Here is a 21,384-nt window from a genome sequence, read left to right as displayed (position 1 = left end):
CACGTGGATGACTGCAGAGCCTCTACCGGCCTACCCACCACTCTCCCGGCCTCCTCCAGCCCTCCTCCCACAGCAGGCACAGTGATCATTCTAAAATACGAGCCTTATGGTTTCACTCCTGCTAAAAACCCTCACACTGTAACCAGGCCAAACTCACTCCACATTCCTGAACACACTGTGCAGTTTCATCCCTCTTGGCCTTCATACACATTGTGTCTCTCTATCAAAACTCCTCTTCTCCAAGAAACTAATTCCTATTTGTCAAGACTCAGCTCAAGCATGGCCTCTTCTGGTTTTCCCTGATGCCTCTCGCCGGAGGTGGCCCCTCCTTGAGGCTCTGAGCACCTACAGCAGGGGATGCAAACCTCTGATGTCACCCTGTCCTTCTCCTCTTAGCTGTGTGGGCTCCTCCAGGTGAGGACCTGCCATAATCTGACTGTGTTTTCAGTGTCCACCACCCCAAAGCCTGCAGCACAGTGGGTGGTTATAAAAGCTGGTTATAAATGCTGGTTAGGGGAGAATGTGAGGAACACTGCTCCCCCATCCCAGCCCACCTGTCAGAACCACCTGCAGTCACAGGATCCCCGCCACTCACAGGAGACACAAGTTCCACCAGAAAGACCACACTGCCTCCTATTCCCAGTGGCAACCAAGGCACTGGGATACTTTAGGCCTTCTCCTTTGAGTTGGAACTGCAGAACTGAGGACAAAACCTTGCAAGAGGCTCACTCCTCTGTTTGCGCCACCCCCAGCAGACTGCCTTATCCAGCACCTGGGCAGAGCCGGGGCAGTGGAGTCTCCCCAGCAATGGCCAAGCTCCTCCCTGCAGTCCTCACACACATTTTCCTTCGATTTCCTTCAACACAGAAAAACAACTGCCCTTTCCAAAAGGCAGAAATGTTGGGAAGGAGGAGCTTGCTTGCCCAGAAATAAAGATCCAGATTCCCTTTCTGCGGTTGCAGAGATTTCTCTAGACTGGGCATCACACCCCAGGCCAACCCAGGAGAGCGAGTCAGACCAGATGCCCTGCAAGTGCCAGCACCACAGGGACCCATGAGTGAAACGGACAAGGAAGTGTGAAATGAGCAGAGAGGGAATGTGAGTGAAAGCAAGGTCGACCCACATCACCGTAGCCTGCAGGAAGAGGCTGCAGTCCTATCCATCACCCTCCTCTAGAACAGGTTCTGTCTATGCAAATGCCATAGATATCAACATCAAATTTATATTTCCTTAGGGAAAGCCTGCCATGGACAGCACTGTGCAAGGAGCTTGGGTAGGCTCAAAATATAAGACCCGACCGGTCCTCTGCCCTCAAATATCGGTGAGCTCTACCCTGGCCTGGGTATCAGGTGGGTGTGAAGGAATTGGATAAGAGTTCACCCCCCCGGAAAAGCTTACATCTCATCAGAGGCTGGGCATAAGGCCCACACGAGGGAATTAAAGAACTCCACGACGCCAGATGTAACCAGGAGCTAAACCGTGGCAGAGACATTAGCTGCTGTAAAACTTCAAAGAAGAAAGGGAAAGAGCTGAGTGCCCCGGGAACCTCTGTTCTGTGCTACCGAGGTTGCAATTTAGGACGGAACACAGCAGGTGTCGGACCTTGACAGGCGGAGACTGGAGCCAATGAAAAAGGCAAGATGTGGATGCTGCAGCGGAAGGAAGTGACGTCAGCGGAAGTGCAAGGGAGGGTCTGGGAAGTTGTGTAAACGCCACTTGAAACCGGTTGTCCTGTGCTTGTGAGAAGAGGAGGCGGCAAAGATGTCAGAGCGATAAGTTTTGAACAAACACTATCCACCCATCTTTGACCTGTCAAAGATTCTCAGGCTCAAACTCCCCGAAGACCAGTACCACGTGGTGCGGTGATGGCCCCCCTTCCGCCTGAGGTGTGAGACCTGCGGAGAATACAGCTACAAGGGCAAGCAATTCAACGTGTGCAAAGAGACGGTGCAGGACGAGGCCTCCTTGACCCTGCCCATCTTCCGCTTCTACATCAAGTGCACACACTGCCTGGCTGAGATCACCATCAAGACAGACGCGGAAAACACGGACTACACCGTGGAGGACGGAGCTACAGGGAACTTCCACGCCGAGAAGCTCATGGAGGAGGAGAAGAGGGTGCGGGAGGACGAGGAGCTGAACCTCCCCATGAAGGTGCTGGAGAACCAAACCTAGGACTCCAAGTGAGAGATGGAGATTCTGGAGAACCTGCAGGAGCTCAAAGACCTGAACCAGCGGCAGGCCCACGGGGACTTGGAGGCCAGGCTGCGGCTGCGCCGCCTGTGAGGGGGAACTGCGGGGAGGAGGAGGACGAGAGGGACACGGCGGCCTTGGAGGAAGAAGCTAGGAAGCGAAGACTGCTGGAGACTCCGAATCAGAGGAGGATGCTGCTGCTTCCAGCGGCCTCCAGCCCAACTCCACCGCATCCTGGACGAGGCCCCAAAGGCCAGGAGGAAGATGGAGAGCTGGGAACGGAGCATGGGCACCCTTGGCGGCAGGCCCCAGTAGTCGGGCCTGGTCTGGTGAAGAAAACGGACCTGGATCGCAGCACCTGGCAGGGCCAGGCTGCACCCACCCGAGGCGCTGTGAAGAACAGGAAGGCAGCTGACCCTGCACCCCTGGACACCCGGCACTCCCTCCCTCAGCCAGCTGGGTGCATAGTTGGACAGCAGCAGCTGTCCAGCAGTTGTCTGGTGGTCGGGAGGCCTTGGCACCAACCAGAGCCAGGACCAGACAAGCATGAATATCCTCCAAGGCTGGTGGAGCCATCAAGGGTTTTGGCTGAGGGACTTGGTTTCTCTCCTGTCCCCACACCCACCAGCCCTCTGGGACCTCAGGCTACTCAGCTCAGGCTGTCCCCCGCCTGGCACCAAGTTCAAGGCTGTGACATCCCTGGAGCAGCTCTCAGCTTCTGGCAAGGCTTTGCGGTCCCCTCTTGGACAGCCGTTGAGATATCAGCCATGTTGTGGGCATGTCGGTGAGCCCACCCACCCCCAGTTGGCTCCGTCCCTTCCTACCACAAAAGCGTCTGGAACCAATAAAAGGAACCCGCCAAAAAAAAAAAAAAGGAGAGCTGTGTGGACAGGAATTCTAGTCAGGAAGATTCATAAAGGGGCACCTGGAAGGATGGATAGGTGAGGTAGGGAGGGCATTTCAGAGGGGGAACAGCACATGCAAAGGCACAGAGTATGATTTGTCATGGTGCATCTGTAGCAAAGACATGGATTTCTGCTTGTTATGTTGGGACAGCTTATTTCTACTGATGATTCAATTTGAAATCAGCCCTGCCAGGACTCCATGTGGCGTAGGAGCCTGGATGGGTTAAGTCATCTTCCTTGCCCAGACGTGTAAACAAACCACAGAGCAAAGCCAAACCACGGGGAGCTAGTCAGACAAGGAGAGGAGAGGCAGCCTTGAGAACCAGCGCTCTCTCCTTCTTAAAAGTCCAAGGAGAAAACCTGGTCCTTCCAGTCTGTCTGCAGCTTCACCATCTGTGCTTAGAAACACGGAAATCGATGCTAGTGGGAAAGATAGCTACAGAGAAGAGGGGGAAAACTGCTCGGAGTTGTCAGCTTATTTATCCACCTCCTAGCCTTTGATGGATTTGACTGATTGATCAAAGTTCCCTGAAAGATGAAATATCCTGAACCAAAAGAGAACTCTGTGGTAGGCAGCTTCTAAAATGGCTCCCAGTGACCCCCACCTCCTGGTGTTTGTGCTGTGCTATAGCCCCTCCCCTTGAGTGTGGGCTGGACCTAGTGACATACTTCTAATTAGGAGAATATAGTCAAAACGTGATGGGATTTCACTTCTGAGATCAGATTGTAAGGCTGACTTCAGTCTTGCTCACACTTTCTCTCTCTCTGGCTCCTCTAGCTTGCTCACTGTGATGAAGCCAGCCACCATATTGTGAGGTGCCGTCTGGAGAGGCCCACCTGGCAAAGAACTGAGGGTGACCTCTGGCCAACAACAGCCATCGACCAGCTGAATCCTGCCAACAACCACTGAGTTCACTTGGAAGAGGGTCCTACCCAGTTGAGCCTAGAGATGACCGTGGCCCCCAGCTGAGACCTTGACTGCAGCTCATGAGACCCTGAGCCCGAGGACCCAGTCAGCCATTCCCGACCCACAGAAACTGTGAGTCAATAAATCTTGTTTGTTTTGAGCCACTAAGTTTTGGGGTTATTTGTTACACAACAATAGATAACAAATACACTCTCCAATCAGGCTTTCGAGGGTAATAAATGAGATCATGTGTGTGCCTGAGCAGATACCCATGGCTGATACAACCAGAAATGTCCCCCAAATCTTTTCACCCATCCTCACTGTGAATTAGCATGTCTCCCAGTTTAATACACCGTTTTCAGATTGTTCAACTTGAGAATTGCTTTGTGTGTGTAGAAATGCTGAGTGAAGCAGAAATTTTATATTATGCCATACTTTCATATGTAGGGAGACACTGCAAGTCCCTTCAGAGAAAATCTTTCTTCTCATAGGAGTCAGCGGACCATCTTTTTGCAGAGAGTAGGCACCCACAGTCAGGTTCAGGTAATATTCAACATAGCTAACAACAGGCGTGGGCGTGAGAGCTGACCGTCATACCCCGGGTAAGCCCCTGGTCCTGAGGAAGGGGTCTGCCAGAACTCCAGGAGGCGTGACAAGGCTTTCCCCTCTCTGACATCAGGTGATAGGCAGCTTTCTGGAAAAAGGCAGCACTGTGTGCCAAAGGAGAGCCCAGCTGCTTGGCTCAAACCTGGCAATATGGACAGGATGGTCTTCGAAGAGCGAATCAGGAAAGGACACCAAGGGCTCCAAGGAGGAGCTCACCAGGAGGAAAAGAGGAAGGAGCTGTTTGTTTGTTTGCTTGTTGGTTGGTTGGTTGATTGGTTGGAGGTGGGGGTAGTGGGCTGGCCTGAAGGAGCCGAAGGTCATAGACAGGCCTGAGGCTGAGGCTGAAACCTGTCCAGACCCTCCTATCCCCATGTGGTGTGGAGCTGTGGACCCTCCCGTCCTGGGGCCATGTAAAGCTTTGCGGCCGGGGATGGCTTTTGAATATGATCTCAGAGGACTAAAACTTCAAGCCCAGTATGGGACTCCCTGCATTCGGTTCTCAGCACACACTGTCGAGGTGAGATGACCAAATTAAAATGTCCAGCGTCTGAATCAACGGGTCTTGAAATCATGAGAGTTCAAAACTGAAGATATAGATTTTGTTTGTTTGTTTGTTTGCTGAGGGAGATTCACCCTGAGTTAACATCTGTGCCAATGTTCCTCTGTTTTGTATGTGGGTCACCACCACAGCATGGCCGTTGATGAGTGGTGTAGGTCCGTGCCCGGGAACTGAACCCGGGCCCGGGTGGAGCACAATGAACTTAACCACTAGGCCACAGGGCTGGCCCTGATACAGATTTTTTTATTGTGGTAGGATATATGTAACACAAAAGTTACCACTTTAACCATTTTTAAGTGATCAGTTCAGTGTCATTAAGTACATTCACATTGTTGTGCAACCATTACCACCATCCATCTCCAGAACTCTTTTCATCTTGCAAAATGGAAACTTTGTACTCCTTAAGCAATAACTCCCCATTTCTCCTCCCCACAGCCCTTGGTAACCTCTATTCTACTTTCTGTCTGTATGAATTTGCTTGTTCTAGGATCCTCATGTAAGTGGAATCATACAATGTTTGTCCTTTTGTGTCTGGCTTATTTCACTTAGCATAATGCCTTCAAGGTTCATCCATGTTGTAGCATGTATTAGAACTTCATTTCTTTCTAAGATATACTACTATACCATTGTACATATACCTCACATTCTGTTTATCCATTTATCTGTTGATGGACATTTGGGTTGTTTCCACCTTTTGGCTATCCTGAATAATGCTGCTGTGAACATGGGTGTACAAATATCTGTTTGAGTCCCTGCTTTTAATTCTTTTGGATATATACTTAGACATAGAATTGCTGGATCATATGGTAATACTATATTTAACTTTTTAAGGAACTGCCACACTGTTTTCCACAACAGCTGCACCATTTTGCATTCCCATCAGCAATGCACAAGTGTTCCAATTTCTGCACATCCTCACCAACAATTGTTTTCTGCATTTGTTTTTCATTGCAGCCGTCCTAATGGGTGTGAGGTAGGATCTCATTGTGTATTTGCATTGCCTGATGATTAGTGATGTTTAGGATGGTTTCATGAGCTTGTTGGCCATTCATATAGAAGATATGGATTTTTGAATTGTCAGCAGATAGGTGCTAAAGTCATGGGTAGCACCCGCTGCTGCTTTCCCATCCAGTGTTCATCTTGTCCTTCTTTCTTATTAATACTCCCAGTTCTGTTCGGGGCTGCATGGTGCCCAGCTAGATTATTCACTTCCCATGCCACTCTAGTAGCGAGGGGAGGCTGTGGGACCTGGTTCTGAAATAGCAGTGCTGGGGAGACTCCTGAGACAGCTTTTGTGAATGTAGCAGACTCAGTCAGCATCCTCCTTTTGCTTTTTGCCCCTTTCACTTCCCCTTCCTGGGATGTAGATGTGATGCCTAAAGATGTGGCAGCCATCTTGCACCCTAGGGAAAAGAGCCACATACTAAGGCTGGCAAAGCAAGTCTATAAAGGGAGCCCAGGAAGCCCTGGACTGACAGCCTGCCCCCAAACTCCCTGTTACACGGGAGAGATGAGCCTCTCACTTATATCAGCCACCATTTGTTGGGTTTCTGTTATAGGCAGCCAAACATAAGCCTAACTGACGTATCATACGAGTGGATTTGCTCAGGTAAGTATATGGAGCAGGAAGAGAAAAGAATAAAAGAGAGTAGCACCCTGGGAAATGTTGAGAGATAACAGGAGGCAGCAGAGGAGTCACTCAGTGCATAAGTGAGTAAATGAGTGTGGGAAACATGAAGTTATGATAGCAAATCAATGAAGGAAAGACAGCATTCAAGAGACAACGTCAACGTGCTAGAAGCTGAAGAAACATCCAGGGAGGGAAGCACTGGAAAACACAAGTTCAACAAAAATGAGGCCCCAGGTCTCAGAGGAGTGTTGGGGGAGAGCCATATTGCCTGCACTGAGGCGTGAATTGATGGGAGGAGGGAGGCAGAGAGTGTGAGGAACGGGGAGGAGATGGGGGCTAACAAGGAGTGTATGGCAAAGTGGGGTCTGAGGAGGTATTTTTACAGATGAGAAACACTTGAAATGCTGAGGGCCGGAGCCAGAAGAGAGGCAGAGGTTGACAATTTAGAAGAGAAGGCATGAGGCTGTCTCCTTCTCTCGGTCAGTAATAGAATCCTCTAGCTTTTAACTGCGCAGGTGGCCACCTGAATACAGTACATGTTTTCCAGCCCCTCATACAGTTAGATTTGGTCATCTGTATTTGGACAAATGCTATATCAGAAAATCTAGGTGTGAATTTTCTCGGTTATCTCCTTAAAGACACTTGCTATGGACACATTCTTTCCCTTCCTGCCGGGAAACTGCAGCAGCTACTCTGGACCCAGAGAGGGATGCCATCTGCAGAGGTTGGCAGAGTTGGCTCACTGGCCTGGGTTCATGGAGGACCTTGTAGAGTGGAGCCCTCCACCTGCCCAAACTGCCCACCTACCTTTTGACCAGATGTGAGGGAGCAAAAACTCTTCCATCTTATTCAAGCTGCAACGTGTCAGGAATTCTTTGTCCTAGCAGCCCAGCTTATCTGATACATATGGGAGTCAGAACAGCAGTGCTGAAAACCCCCAGTCCATGAGTAAATAAGGCAATGTATAAACAGATTAAAATTTTGTTTATAAATTTAAATGTATTCAATTTAAAGATTTCCTTTTATTTTGAGATTACACCCTTCCTAAATTGTATTTATATTCAAATATACTTCCTCTTAAGCAGATCGAAGGTTGCGTGGGGCCCAGGCTGGGAGGAAGGGATTGACTGCAAAGGAGCCTGAGGAAACTTTTTAGAATGAGGAAGCCATTCCATATCTTGATTATAGAAATGAGTATACGATTGTTTAGAATTATCAAAATTCCTCAATTTTAAAATGGATGAATTGTGTGTAAATAACATTGTGATAAAAAATAATTAAATTGAAAAAGTGCTCCTTCTTTTATAAAAATTATAAGGAGAGTAAAAATTGGTTGTCATTTTTCAAGGCCTATTTTGTAAAGTAAAAGTAGCAACTTATGTGGATCCACAAATTTTTCCAAAATTCTCAGGGCTGAGAAACTGACAAGTCTGAGAGCTATTGTATTCATTATCTATAGCTGTGTAATAAATTACTCCAAAATCTATCAGTTTAAAATAATAAACATGTATAATATCACAGTTCCTGTGAGTCAGGAATCTGTTCAGGCTTTGCTGGGTCCTCTGGCTCAAGGTCTCTCCAGAGGCTGCAATCAAGGAGTTGGCTGCAGTCTCATCTGAAGGCTCAACAGGGAGGGTTCACTTCCAAGCTAACTCACATGATTCTTGGCAGGATTCATTTCCTCACAGGCTGTTGGACTGAGGAAATCAGTTCCTTGCGGGCTGTTGGCCCAAGGCCTCCTTCAGTTCCTTGCTTCATGGGCCTCTCCATAAGAAAGCTCACAACGTGGGAACCAGCTTCCAGCACAGTAAGCAAGTGAAGGAGCAAGAAAGGGCAAGCAGGAAGGAACCAGACTCTTTTTAGAAGCTGCCTTCTGCAGCCATCAATGTGAATAGGAGAGAGCCGGGTTTGGCCAGGCGGGGAGCCTTCTCCAGTGTGACGGGAGAGAAGGAGAGGCCGGGAGCCGCCACTCCTACCTGCATAATGTCGATGGGAAGCTGAGGGGGGTGGACTGCTGGTTCTGTTTTCTCCCCACCTTAGGGCAGCTGCCAAGAATGGGGTGCAGGTGGTAGGGTAGGAGGTTTGAGGAGAATGGAGAACTTTAAAATAGCTGGTGTGGGGAACAGGGGCAGACATGAGCACAGAAACACATGGGGTGCTCTAGCTGGGACCTCAGCCTGGAGAGTTTTTAAGCTCTGAATAAGCCTTACTCCAAGGCTCCAAGTAGTTCACATCCGTAAGGAGGAGTCAATACCTAAATCCACCCCAAGGCAAACTTGCCCTTTTCTGAGAAAACCACCTTAAGTGCAACAAATGCCCACACGTGGTCCCCGAGGAGAACTGTGCGGCCACCAGGAACCGGAATGTAGATGCTCTGGGCAGATGTGAGCTTCCCCTGATGCTGAGGGACTGACTCTCGACATCCTCCATGCATGGGTAAGGCTCATGTGTGCCGCTGGTGCGCTGCGGCTCTGTGACGCCCATCCTGTGGTAGCAGGGCTGCCCCTGAGGGTGGGGCTGCTGTCTCTCTCTGGAACTGGACAAACAACCCTGCAGTCAGACATCCTAGGAAAGGCAGATCCCAACACGGGGAAATAAGAGGACCAGAGCCCCGGGCTGCGGTGAAAAGGCATTTCCTCTCCTCTCTGGGCCTGGGGACAAAGTAAAGTTTGTCCCAAAGGTGAATTCAAGTCCCCACCCTCTCTCCAGCTTGAAGGCCTGCGTGTAGGGAGGGTAAATAGGGCCCTCTCTTTTGGGGAGAGATGATGGCAGTTAGAACTCTGCAGGGGGACCCATGCTCTCCAAGGATGGGCCTGTGGCCCCAAGAGCCATCACATCCGGGAAGTGGACACTCAGGACACTCCACATCTCACTGCCCTCTTTGTCCGAGCCTGAGTGTTGTACCTGTTTGTCCAAGCCTCCAGCACGGTCCTGTTCCAAATGTCAGCCTGATCTCAGCCGCATTGTGGGGCATGAAGAGAAAAGTTTACCTGCCCCTTTGGGTGCAATAGCAGAAAGGAGAGCAGTGTCCCTTTTTCCAGGCCAGGGCAGCCACGTGCTGACATGACGCAGAAGCCAAAGCCAGGACCACACATGACCCTCCCTTATAAGACAGCATGCTGGGTGAGGGTGGGGGAGCTGAGGCATGCAGGGGTTGGGGTGGAGGTGAGGGCCCTGCGTGGACAGTGGCTGTGAAATGGACTGAAACATGGGTTTATACTCGCAGGGACCTGCTGAGAGTCACACGAACTGGTCACACAATAGCCAGCCGGTCAGGCATTTTGGGGGTCAAGGCTGAGGCACGGTCCACTCTTTTGCACCTGCAGTTGGGTGGCTGGGACTCCCGGCCCCCATCTCCTAGCCCAGGGCCTTTCAGATCAGCTCTCGGCCAGACCTCAGATAAGCTGCTCCCTCCAAACCCAACGAGCTGACCACCTGAGAAGCTGCACATTTCCCTTCTCTCCCCCAGGGCCGTTACTCATGGAGCAAGAAGCAGGCATTAAATGAGACCTAGAGTTCCAAAGCTATCTTGACACCCAGGAATTCAGAATTGTTTTGAATAACCAGATCCAACTTCCAAATCAAGGCAAAATCCCACTCACCTTTGACCCTCGTTTTAGCTACAGCCAGAGACAAAGTTGCCCTCATCACCCCCCAGCCCAGACCCTGAGGCAGACAGCATGCTTACCTTGGGGACATCAACACTCTTTCCTGTGCTATGGACTGAGAAACCTCCGAGCCTCGCTGACCTCAGTTCTATTCCTTGTGCCAAAAAGGAGTTGCAGCCAAAAAGAAGAGAGGCATGAGAGAACGAATTTTAAGGAGAAAGATATTTACAGATACATTCATTTTCTTGCTTTCAACACCTGAGCTATAAAACCCTGGAAAGTTGCAATTTGCAAGCAAATGTCAGACACGCAAACTTCTGGCTGAGGAGCACAATTGTGTCAGCTTCCTGAATTCTCTTCTCAAAACCAGCTCTGTGGGGATTTAAAATGGTTTGCACGAGAGGGGCTTTAGCCACCAAAAAGTAGGAAAGAGAGAGGGCATGAGGCTTTGCGCAACTGTAGGAGAGCTTTTTGTGTGCAAATCCAGCACCTTATTTAACACACCCACCTAGGGTGCTCATCCCTCAGCCAGGAAGCCCACTTCCCGGCTGCTCCTTCTTACACAAGAAGCCAGGACTCCAGGCCCAGCTCTCCCAGACAACAGCCGTTTCCTGGATCCCGTTAAGGAGGCACAAAGAAACCACAGAAATCTAGAGGACAGGGGAAAACACAGTTTTCAGTCTAGGGGCTGATGCCCTCCAGACACGGGCTCCTTTACTCTTGCCCTGACCCTGGGTGGGAGGCAGGATGGCCGCATCTTGCAGGTGAATATTTATCTCTGTGTGCAGAGCACTGTTGGGAATTTTCCCAGCAAGTGAGGAAAGGGAGCTGGTCCAAAGCAATGCCGTGCTTGCCCTGTCACTGTGACGTATTGTGACCCCCCAAAAATAGTTTGGTCCCTGCGATCACCGCGCCTTAGGTGTCTCCAAACGCCCCCTTGTGGTCACTGCCCGCCCCTGCAGCTTCTGTTGCTCGGTCACCATTCCGGGTCATGCCAGCCACACCAGGGAGTGCAGGAGACAAAAAGATATGGCAAGGCTGAAGGCCCTTGTCACCCGTTGCAAAGGCAGGTCTGGGTCAACTGCAGTATTTTGCTCTTGGCCGGGTGTGTCTGGGGCTCCAGGAACAGGTGGAGGTGGTGGCCAGGTGGGAGGAGCTGCGGGGAGACCTCTGCCCCTCCTCTCCATAACCCAGAACAGCTGTGCCTGCAAAGCCCAGAAAAGTGCCTGAAGCACAGTGGCTGCTCACCAAGTATTTCTGGAAGCGGGAGGGAGGGGACGCCGAGGTGGGTGAGATCAGGGAGCGGAGCAAAGGACTCCGGGGCTACCCGCTCAGTGCCCCCGAGTCAGCGGCGCGAGATGCTCCCCAGAGTGGCTATTCGGTTCTGCTCCAAATGGGCTCTGGACACATCACACCCTCAGCCTCCCAGAGCAACCACGCCCCGTTATTACAGGCGCGGTGCGCCCCTCAGAGAAAGAAAGAAAAATAAAGAGGGATAAAGGGCCTTGCCGTGTGGCCACATTTCTTTTCTTCCTCCCGACTCCCGCGGGATTTTGCCCGTTTGGACTTAGACAGACTAAGGAGGCACTGCCCCCTTGTGGCCTCTGCCCGTCACAGCAGCTGTTTTAATTCTGGGCACCATTCCGTTTTCCCTAAGAGATTTTTATTCTGTACAACTTCGCCGCTCTGTCCATTTGAAGTGACCCTCTGCTTCCTCCCGGTCACCCCCACCTGGGGGTAGGCACAAGAGGGCACCATATCGGCATAAAATGGCATGTTTCTGGTTCAGCCCCACTTGCAGAATTGTGAGTACTGTGGATCGCCACAAGTTCCAACCGATTAGTTCAAAAAATCCCAGGGAGTCTGGGCCACTTTGTGGCATTCGCCATTTTCTCTTGCCAACGTAACCCTTTCTCTGCCCCTTGCTCTCCCTCTCTTCCCAGCACTCTCAGTTCTGAGCTCCAGTATGGCCCCTGTCCCTGGCCCTCACAGATAAAGCTGTGCTGCCCTGATCCCTCCAGCTCCGCCTTACTCGAAGCTGCCCTCTCCCTCTGACCGTAAGAGACTGTCCTTAGAGCAAGCTGGCGCCATCCTCAGACGCCCTCCTTCCTTAGGGCTCCCATGCAGTAGCCTGGTCAGTATTATTCCATGGCCCTCCCCCAAGGTTCTCAAATTAGACTCTCAAAACTAAAAACCCTGCTGTATTTGCAAAGTGCCTTTTTTTCTCACGTTTTAAACCAACAGTTCTCTCAGATATTATTATTGACAGAGAAAGTGTTAATTGGTTATAAAGGAAAAAAGCAGAGAATGGGGACATCTGGATCCCAGCCCTAATGGTCATCGGGCAGCTCTGTGACCCTGGAGGTCTCTGTGCCTGTTAAGAGCAGGTGGTGAGCATAGAAGCCTAGAAGGTAGGACCTGTGGTGTTCGTGGGGGAAGAAGAAACTAGAAAAGGATACCGTGGAGCAAAGGATGAGAGAGTGGACATCGTGGCGTGTTGTCTCGGCCTCCCCCACTCCAGGAACTGAGCCCTGTAGGATCTCAAGGGTCTTGGAGATACTTTGGAGTGACCAGAGAAGAGCTCATGGAGGCCAGGCATGGCCCCGAGGAGAGTGCGCAACAGGTGTAGTGAATAGCCAACACAGACCTGGCAGAAGACATGAATGGATTTGTTCCCAAACTCATAAGCAAAACTCCTAAGGACTTTCAGAAATGCCTGCGTCATTGGGGTGATGGGGACACCGAGGTCTTGTCATTGTGAGGGGCCCTGAAGTTTGGGGTAATGAAGCTAACAGGTGGACCCCAGATTGGCTGCTCCTGGGGATACCCAGGGGACATAATTGGGGTTCGTGTGGATCACTGGAGTCCTGGTGCTATGCATGCGTACATCAGGCACTTTTGGCACCCTTGGAATAGAACCGGTTTATTCATTAGGGAAACCCTGGAAGGGGCGTCCGTAGAGACGTCTGCTGCATGTGGTTGAATACAGACCCTCAGTGCTCCTGCTGGCTTTGGAGTCCCCAGAGGGCAGTGATGAGGCAACAACTGAAGAGACCCTCATGGGCTGCTTGGAGCCTCTGGGCAGGTCTAGAGATGTGTTCAGATGTTCATGAGGGAGAAAAATGCAGACAGCTTCACCCAAGCTTGCACAGCTTCCTGATCACTCCATGTTCCTAGGAAAAGGATGCCTGAAAGCACTCTTTCAGTTCCTTACCTCAGACCCTTAGTTTCTAGGACTGAGGCTTCCTGGAGACGGCAGGGGGCAGACAGTGTCAGGTGTGCCAGAACCTGGGGCTCTCTGGAGATGTGGGCATGTAAGCTGGATCCAGCGATTCCTGAGGCCAGATCTACCCCTGCCTTTCCAGTTACATGATCCAATAAATCCCCTTTTGTGTTTCAGTTCAAGAGAATAGGGCTCTTGTTACACATTACCACATGAGTCCTCTTACAATATGGGAGCTTGTTAAGACTTCGCAAATGATTGGATATGGGCTAACAAGAGGGCAACATCCCAGGGAATGGCCACCTGAAGCATGGTGATTGGGAGGGCTGCAGTGCTGTTAAGAGGGAGAAGTTAGCTGGTGGAGTACAAGTTTCATCAGGCACGTGAGCTGAATTAATACGGCAGCCTATACTTCTGAACCCTCAGTGTAGGCTGGTCCGATAGACTTTGGATCCATGAAAAGCCTGTTTTACGTTTTCATAGCAGCCTAATCTCTCTTCCCATCACTAACCACCTCTCACCCCTGTACTTCAAGATATCAGTACTTAACACTTAATTTTGAAGTGTATTGGGTGCCTGAAAACAACCCCACACAATAATAAATGCTACCCAAGTCCAAATGGCATGAACTAACGACACACAAAGAGAAGAGGCCCTGTGGATTGAGGATTATTAAATATGAAGTATGTTTGTCAGGAAAAACCTCTGTTTATAAAAACAGTAGAAGGGCCGCCATGGTAACCCTGCTTGGTTTGCTCTGCAGCCCAGGAAGGCCTCCCAGCCCAATTCCCACCTCCTTTTTCACTGCTAGGCTACATTTTTTAAAAACATCTCCAGCCAAAATTCCATGATCTGCCTGCTTGGTTTCCAGGCTCAGAAAATATCATTTAAAAAGTGCTGGGGAGCCAGTTGAAACCACTGCCAAAGCTTCTAAATGAAAGCTCATTTCTCACACACACACTCTCACACACAAAGACACATCTTGTTTGCCAACTACAGTATGCTTTTCCTTTTCTATGTAACCCAAGTTTCCTTGGGCCCTTCAAGCCTGCAGAGCCAATGAAATAGCTCACATATGACCAGCAGTAACCCACATTTGCTCTGGGGTTTTTTCCCACCTGTTCACAGAGGCCTTCAGCCTCCTAAGAAGTGCTTCCTAGTATTTTCGGGGGTGGACTTAGATGTGTCCCTGAACGAATCCACTGTGCTCTCCCTGGAAGTCGGGGTTCTTGGTGGCATGCAGTGGAGCTTCGGGGAACCCTCACTTTCCTTTGTGTTGTGCTCAATAAATGCACCCCAAACCAGGCTGCCGGGCCCACTGTCTTCTTGTCTTATTGACATATTTAGTGGAAGATGCCCCTGCCATCCAAAGAACCCAGCCACATGTCCAAGGGCTTGTCTGAGTGGTGGCACCTGGCTCTTCTCAGGATTACCCTCCCCTCCCGGGGCCAAGGTCAAAGTCGTCCTGTCCAATCCACAGGAGGCCGCTCAGGCCCTCACCCAGATAGGCTTCTGGGGGGCCCAGCCCACCCATTCAGACATGTCCCAACATGTCTGACCCCACTTATACCTAAGCCGGGACCCCTGATCCATCAGACAAGAGACCATCAGAGACTGCAGCAGTGACGCATCCCCTCCCTCTCGATCCACCGGGCTGAGGCGGGTGATCCGGGCCCAAGCACTGGGGGAAAGGATTGCTCTACTCCAAGAGAGAAGTAAATTGACATCAGATTATTTTCCGACAGCTTTTCCCACTTCTTAACATTTGCCACATTGCATTCTACATTCCAATTTTCAAAAGGACAGGAGAATTAAAAATATAAAAGAAAGATGTGAAATTAACTGAAATCAAGAACTTTATTATTTTCAAGGGTATAAAGCATGAGAATTATGGCAAGCATCAATATGGCTTTTACCTGAAATATTCTCCTTGAGATACCAGAGAAACCAGACTTGCAGAGATACAATGATGTTGCAACAAATCAAGTTAAAGTTATCTATTAAGTTTGGTCAAGTTTTGGATTTCTCTCTTTTTTTTTTAGCTTGGCTTGCTATAGTCTTGCTTACTTTTTAAAGTTTTTAAATAATGCAGGATAAGCAATACCATCTCTCTCAATTACCTACTTCCCATTCACATTCCTGACAAGTTTTACCTTCCATATGTTACATATATTACGTATGTTACATATATTACAGGATTAAAAGTCCTTTTATATACATTCTCTCAGGTAATATGTTTAAGAGCTTCAAGGCCCCAATTCATATATTTTTTTCAGTCTCAACTCAGGCTCCAATTCACACATTTCCAACTCAAGCCAGGGTAGGTGGGAGCCAAAAGTGACTTTTGGAGAAGGGCAAATTGGCTTATCCTGGTGTGTTTCAGGCCAAGTATCACACCAAGAAAATGGTGCCTCTGCTTAGCTCTAGAACCACCTGAGGAGTAGGAAGAGAGAAGCTAAACAACTTTTTGTATAACTCAGGCCTTTTATATCATTGCTTTCTTCGAAGTGTTGTAAATATTTGAACAACTATATTAACAATTTGATACCAATTCCAATGTGGGGGGGGTTTCCCCAGACTACCAAGCAACTAACTCAATTCTGACACCATCTACCCAGAGATAGCATCAGATCCCACAGGCGAAGGGCTCAGTCCTACAAGACTGCCCCCACTTCAGATGCCAATCATAAGCCCAGCTTGTTACCTGTGCATCTGACCGACTGGCTATAAATCAGAGGTTCCCATGACCCCTCTTTGGGTTCGATTAATTTGCTGCAATGGCTCACAGAACTCAGGAAACCCATTTACTCACTAGATCACCAGTTTATTAGAAAGGTTATTAAAGGATATCAGTCAACAGCCAGATGAAGAGACACATAAGGCAAGGTATGTGGGAAGGGGCGCGGAGCTTCCATGCCCTCTCCAGGAGCGCCACTGCACCTCTACGTGTTCACCAACCCAGAAGCTCTCTGAACCCTGTCTTTCTGAATTTTTATAGAGGCTTCATCACATAGCCATGATTGATTAAATCATTAGCCATTGGTGATTGATTCAACCTCCAGCCCCTCTCCACTTTCTGGAAATGAGGGGGTGGGACTGAGAGTTCCAACCCTCTAATCACAAGGTTGGTTCCCCTGGCAACCAGCCCCCATCCTTAGGTGACCAAGGGGCTTTCCAAAAATTCACCTCATTAACAGAACAAACACACCTTTTTGATGCTCATCGCTTAGGAAATTCTAAAGCTTTAAGGAGCATTATGCCAGAAACTGGAGAAAGACCAAATATATATTTATTGTTATAAATCACAAGCTACTTTTGCTCTTATTATTTCACTCAGATTCAAATCTGCAGGGGCACACAGTGCTCCCTCCCATACCATGATTCAAACGATAGACTTAGGTAGGTCGGCCCATGAATATAAAGAGATCAATGGTTACTGAACACTGCAATGAACGTTTTCCCCTGCAGGAACACAGAGCCATGGCTCACACATGCTCGTGCCTGAGGGTGTACAATTGATACTGGATCAACACAAGGTTGACATAAGGGAAGCCATATTGTAGAAAAGAAACAATGTTGTAACTTTGAATGACCTCTGACTAACTAACCCAGCTGGGTCTGCACCCTCCAGATCTACCTGCTCTGTAGATTTTATGATCCCTGCTTGTGCATGTACCTTCCAGCTGTGATAAGATGATAACTTTGTTCTATTGAGTTCCTTGTTTCCTTAGGAATGTGATGACCCCTGGACAGAGAGTCTACCTGGTGTGGCCACTCCTAGTCTGCAACACCAGAAGGTCAACATTCCTAACCGCCTCCCCTGTAACCCATGGGCCTGTATAACTGCTGTAAGATTCTGTGCTCCCCTTAAGATGGTTCTTTTGGACATTAGTCAGCCATCTTCCCTCTTGCTAGCAAGCTGTAATAAAATGTCCTTTCTCTGCCACCATCTTGCCTCTTGACGATTGGCTTTTGTCTCATAGTGAGCAGATCATGCCCTTTTGTGTGGTAACACAATGGACCCTATGAAGCTATGACACTTAAAGACGATGTTTTTCAAAATGTGGACCTGTGCCACCTATATCCAGAACATCTTTGGTAATTGTTAAAAATACAAATTCCTGGGCCACAACTCCACCCACTGAATCATAGTCTCTGCTATTGACCTGAGAATCTGCACTTTTTAATAGGCTCTTCAGGCACATTAAAATTTGAGAGCTGCTTCCCCAAGGCCTAAAAGGAGACATCTCTCTAAGGGGGACATGCTCGTCTCTTTTTGTAAAATTGTACTCTGCAAGAAAACAGTGATGACCAGTATACCAATGAGGTCCTTTAGGAGTTAGAGTTGTGTAGATTTAAGCCTCAAATTCACATCACCTGATGGCACAAAACCTCAAGCCATGAATGCAGAAACCAATTCTGGACTGGCAGAGTCTTAGGCATCTCACAGAAATAAATGCAAATCCTCCCTGAAGGAAGGCATCTTCAACTTGGGCCTCAAAGAATTCCAAAAAATGATTCTCCAAGGAGCTCACAGTCTAAACGACCAAAGTACACAAAGAGAAAAGGCACCAGGAGTGAACGTCAGCAGAAATGACAGACAATCCAGATGCTGGAAATATCAAGTACAGACTTAAAAATAACTCTGCATATCATGTTTAAAGAAGTAAAAGACAAGGTTGAAAATAGCTTCAAGGAAGAAAAAATAAATAGTGACCAAAGTTGAAAAATAACCAAAAAGAACTTCTAAGCAAAATATGTATATATAATAATTGAAATTTAAAAGCCGGTGGATTGACTGCAATCAGGCACAAAGGAACTTTCTGGGGAGATGGAAATCTTCTACAACTGGATCGTGGTGATTGTTGCACAACTCTTGTGATATTGTGATTTATAATAAGAAATATATATTTGGTCTCCGTCCCTGTTTCTGGCTCACAGCTCCTAAAACCCTTGGAATTTCCTAAGTGATGAGAGCAACAAAGATGTCTTTTGTTATGTTATGTAATGACTTTCGGAAAGCACCTAAAGATGGGGCTGGTTGCCAGAAGATTCAACCATGTGATTAGAGGGCTGGAACTTTCAGTCCACCCTACTGACCTCTGGGGAGGGGAAAGGGCTGGAGGTTGAATCAATTGCCAATGGCCAATGATTTAATCAATCATGCCTATGTAATGAAGCCTCCATAAAAACCCAAAAGGGGGGCCAGCCCAGTGGCATAGTGGTTAAGTTCGAACGCTCCACTTTGGCAGCCTGGGGTTTCCAGGTTTGGATCCCGGGCGCGGACCTATGCACCACTCATCAAGCCATGCTGTGGTGGCATCCCACATATAAAATAGAGGAAGATAGGCACAGATGTTAGCTCAGGGCCAATCTTCCTCAGCAAAAAAAAAAAAAGAGAGAGAGAGAAGGATTGGCAACAGATGTTAGCTCAGGGCTAAACTTCCTCGCCAAAAAAAAACCCAAAAGGACTGGGTTAGGAGAGCCAAAAAGACTGGGTTGGTGAATATGTGGAGACTTGGGGGAAGTGGTATATACCTGGAGAGGGCATGGAAGCTCCGCACCCTTGCCCACACCTTGCCCTATGCATCTCTTCCATCTAGCTGTTCCTGAGTTGTATCCTTTTATAATAAATTGGCAAGCTGGTAAGAAAAATGTTTTCTGAGTTCTGTGGGCCACTCTAGTAAATTAACCAAACCCAAGAAGGAGGCCATGGGAATCTGTGATTTATGGCCAGTCAGAAGTACAGGCAACAGCCTGTACTTCAGACTAGTGTCTGAAGGGTGGGAGGAGGGCAGTCTTGTAGGACTGAACCCCTAACCTCTGGAATCTGATGCTTTCTCTGGGTAGATAGTGTCAGAATTGAGTTGAAATCTCAGATACTCTGCTGGTGTCCTGAGAATTGCTTGTTGGTGGTGTGGGGGAACCCCCACACACACATTGGAATTGGTACCAGAACTAATTTAACTCTTTAATGAAGACAAACAGAGAGATGTGCTCAAACCATCTACATAGACTGGAAGATTCAATATTGTAAAACTGTCAATTCTCCCCATATCCATCTATAAAATTAATGTAATCCCAATAAAAATCTCAGCAGTTGTGTTTCTGCAATTTGACAAGTTGTTTCTAAAATTTCTGTATAAATGCAAAAGGGAAAGAAAAACCAAGCCATTCTTCAAGAAAAGCAATGAGGAGAGGAGAGTTGCCCTATCAGATATCAAGACTTTCTATAAAGCTAAATAATGTAGATAATGTTGAATTGGTACAGAGACCAATGGGTATAGCCCATGGAAACAGGTCCACGCATATGAACTCTTGATATAAGAGGTGGCACTGCAGAGAAATTGGGAAAGAATGAGTTTTTTGATAAATAGTGCAGGGAAATAGGGCAGCCACATAAAAAGAAAAAGGTAAAATGAATCCCTATCTCACACCAAACTCAAAATCAATTCCAGGTAGACTAAAAGTCCAAGGATGAAAGGCAAAGCTATAAGGGTCTTAGAAGATAATATAGGAGACTATGTTTATGACCTAGGAAGAAAGATTTATTGAGCAATTCACACAAAAGCACTAATCATAAATGGAAAAAATTGATAAATTTGAGTATGTTAAAGTTAAGAATTTCTATATTATACCAAAAAGAAAATGAAAAGACAAGTCACAAAGGGGGGAAGATATTTGCAATACACATAACAAAGAACCAGAATCCAGAATATGTAAAGAATTCCAACAACTTAAACAGTAAAAAATAGATCATTTTCAAAATAGATCAGTTTCAAAAACTGATTTTAAAAAGACTTGTTCTGACATTTCACAAAAAGAAGGGGGTCTATAAGCATAGGAAAAAATGCTCAACTCATTAATGATCACATAAATACAAATTAAAATCATAATGAGATACAAAGGCATATCCACTATTTGGCAAAAATTAAAAAGCCTTACAATACCTGTTGAATTGAAACTCTCATCATTACATGGTAGAGTCTTTGTCTCTAGCAATGCTTTTTTTCTTTCATTCTTTTATTGTGGTAAAATATATATAATATAAAGTTTGCCATTTTAACCATTTTTAAGTGTATAATTCAGTGGCATTAATTACATTCACAATGTTGTGCAGCCATCATCACTATTTTTTAAAATTTTCATCACCCCAAATGGAAACTCTGTACCCATTAAGCAATAACTACCCATTCCTCCTTCCCCCAGTCCCAGTTAACCTCTAATCTACTTTCTGTCTCTATGTTTGAAATTATTCCATTGTCTTCTGGTTTCCATTATTGCTGTTGGGAAATTGGCTGTAAGTCTAAATGTTGACTCTATGCGTACTCTTATCTCTCTCACTGCTTTTAAGATCTCTTTGACTTTTATGTTCTTCAGTTTCAAAACAATGTGTCTAAGAAAGGAATTTCTTTAAATCTGCTTGAGTTTTATTGGGCACCCTAAATTCCAAGATTTGCCTATAATCTAGTCTGGAAAATTCTCTGAAAAGAAGCCTTGACTTTTAGCTTCTGATTTTCTATCACTCTCTATAGCAAATGCTGCATTCTGGGTTAACTCTTCAGACCTATTTTTCAGTTCACCAATTCTCTCTTCAATTGGGTCAAATCTGTTTATCCATTCTAATTTCAATTATTATATTTCATTTTTATTTATTTAATATTTTATTTTATACTTCTGAAATCTGTCTTGTCATTCTTTATTTCATTCTTATTCCTTTGTCATACATTTGATTCCCCCATTGCTTCTGATA

The 21,384-nt window shown here is 47.4% G+C and overlaps 1 pseudogene; it reads left to right on the top strand.

The window, feature by feature from the left end:
- Positions 1–1,761: 1,761 nt before the first annotated feature.
- On the top strand, positions 1,762–2,981 carry LOC101404995 (splicing factor YJU2 pseudogene; annotated as a pseudogene).
- The last annotated feature ends 18,403 nt before the right edge of the window (positions 2,982–21,384 follow it).

This window comes from Ceratotherium simum, chromosome 11 (genome assembly GCF_057802395.1).
Source record: "Ceratotherium simum simum isolate JZ-2026a chromosome 11, ASM5780239v1, whole genome shotgun sequence".
NCBI classification, from domain to species: Eukaryota; Metazoa; Chordata; class Mammalia; order Perissodactyla; family Rhinocerotidae; genus Ceratotherium; species Ceratotherium simum.
This window is presented reverse-complemented; position numbering and strand designations above follow the sequence as displayed.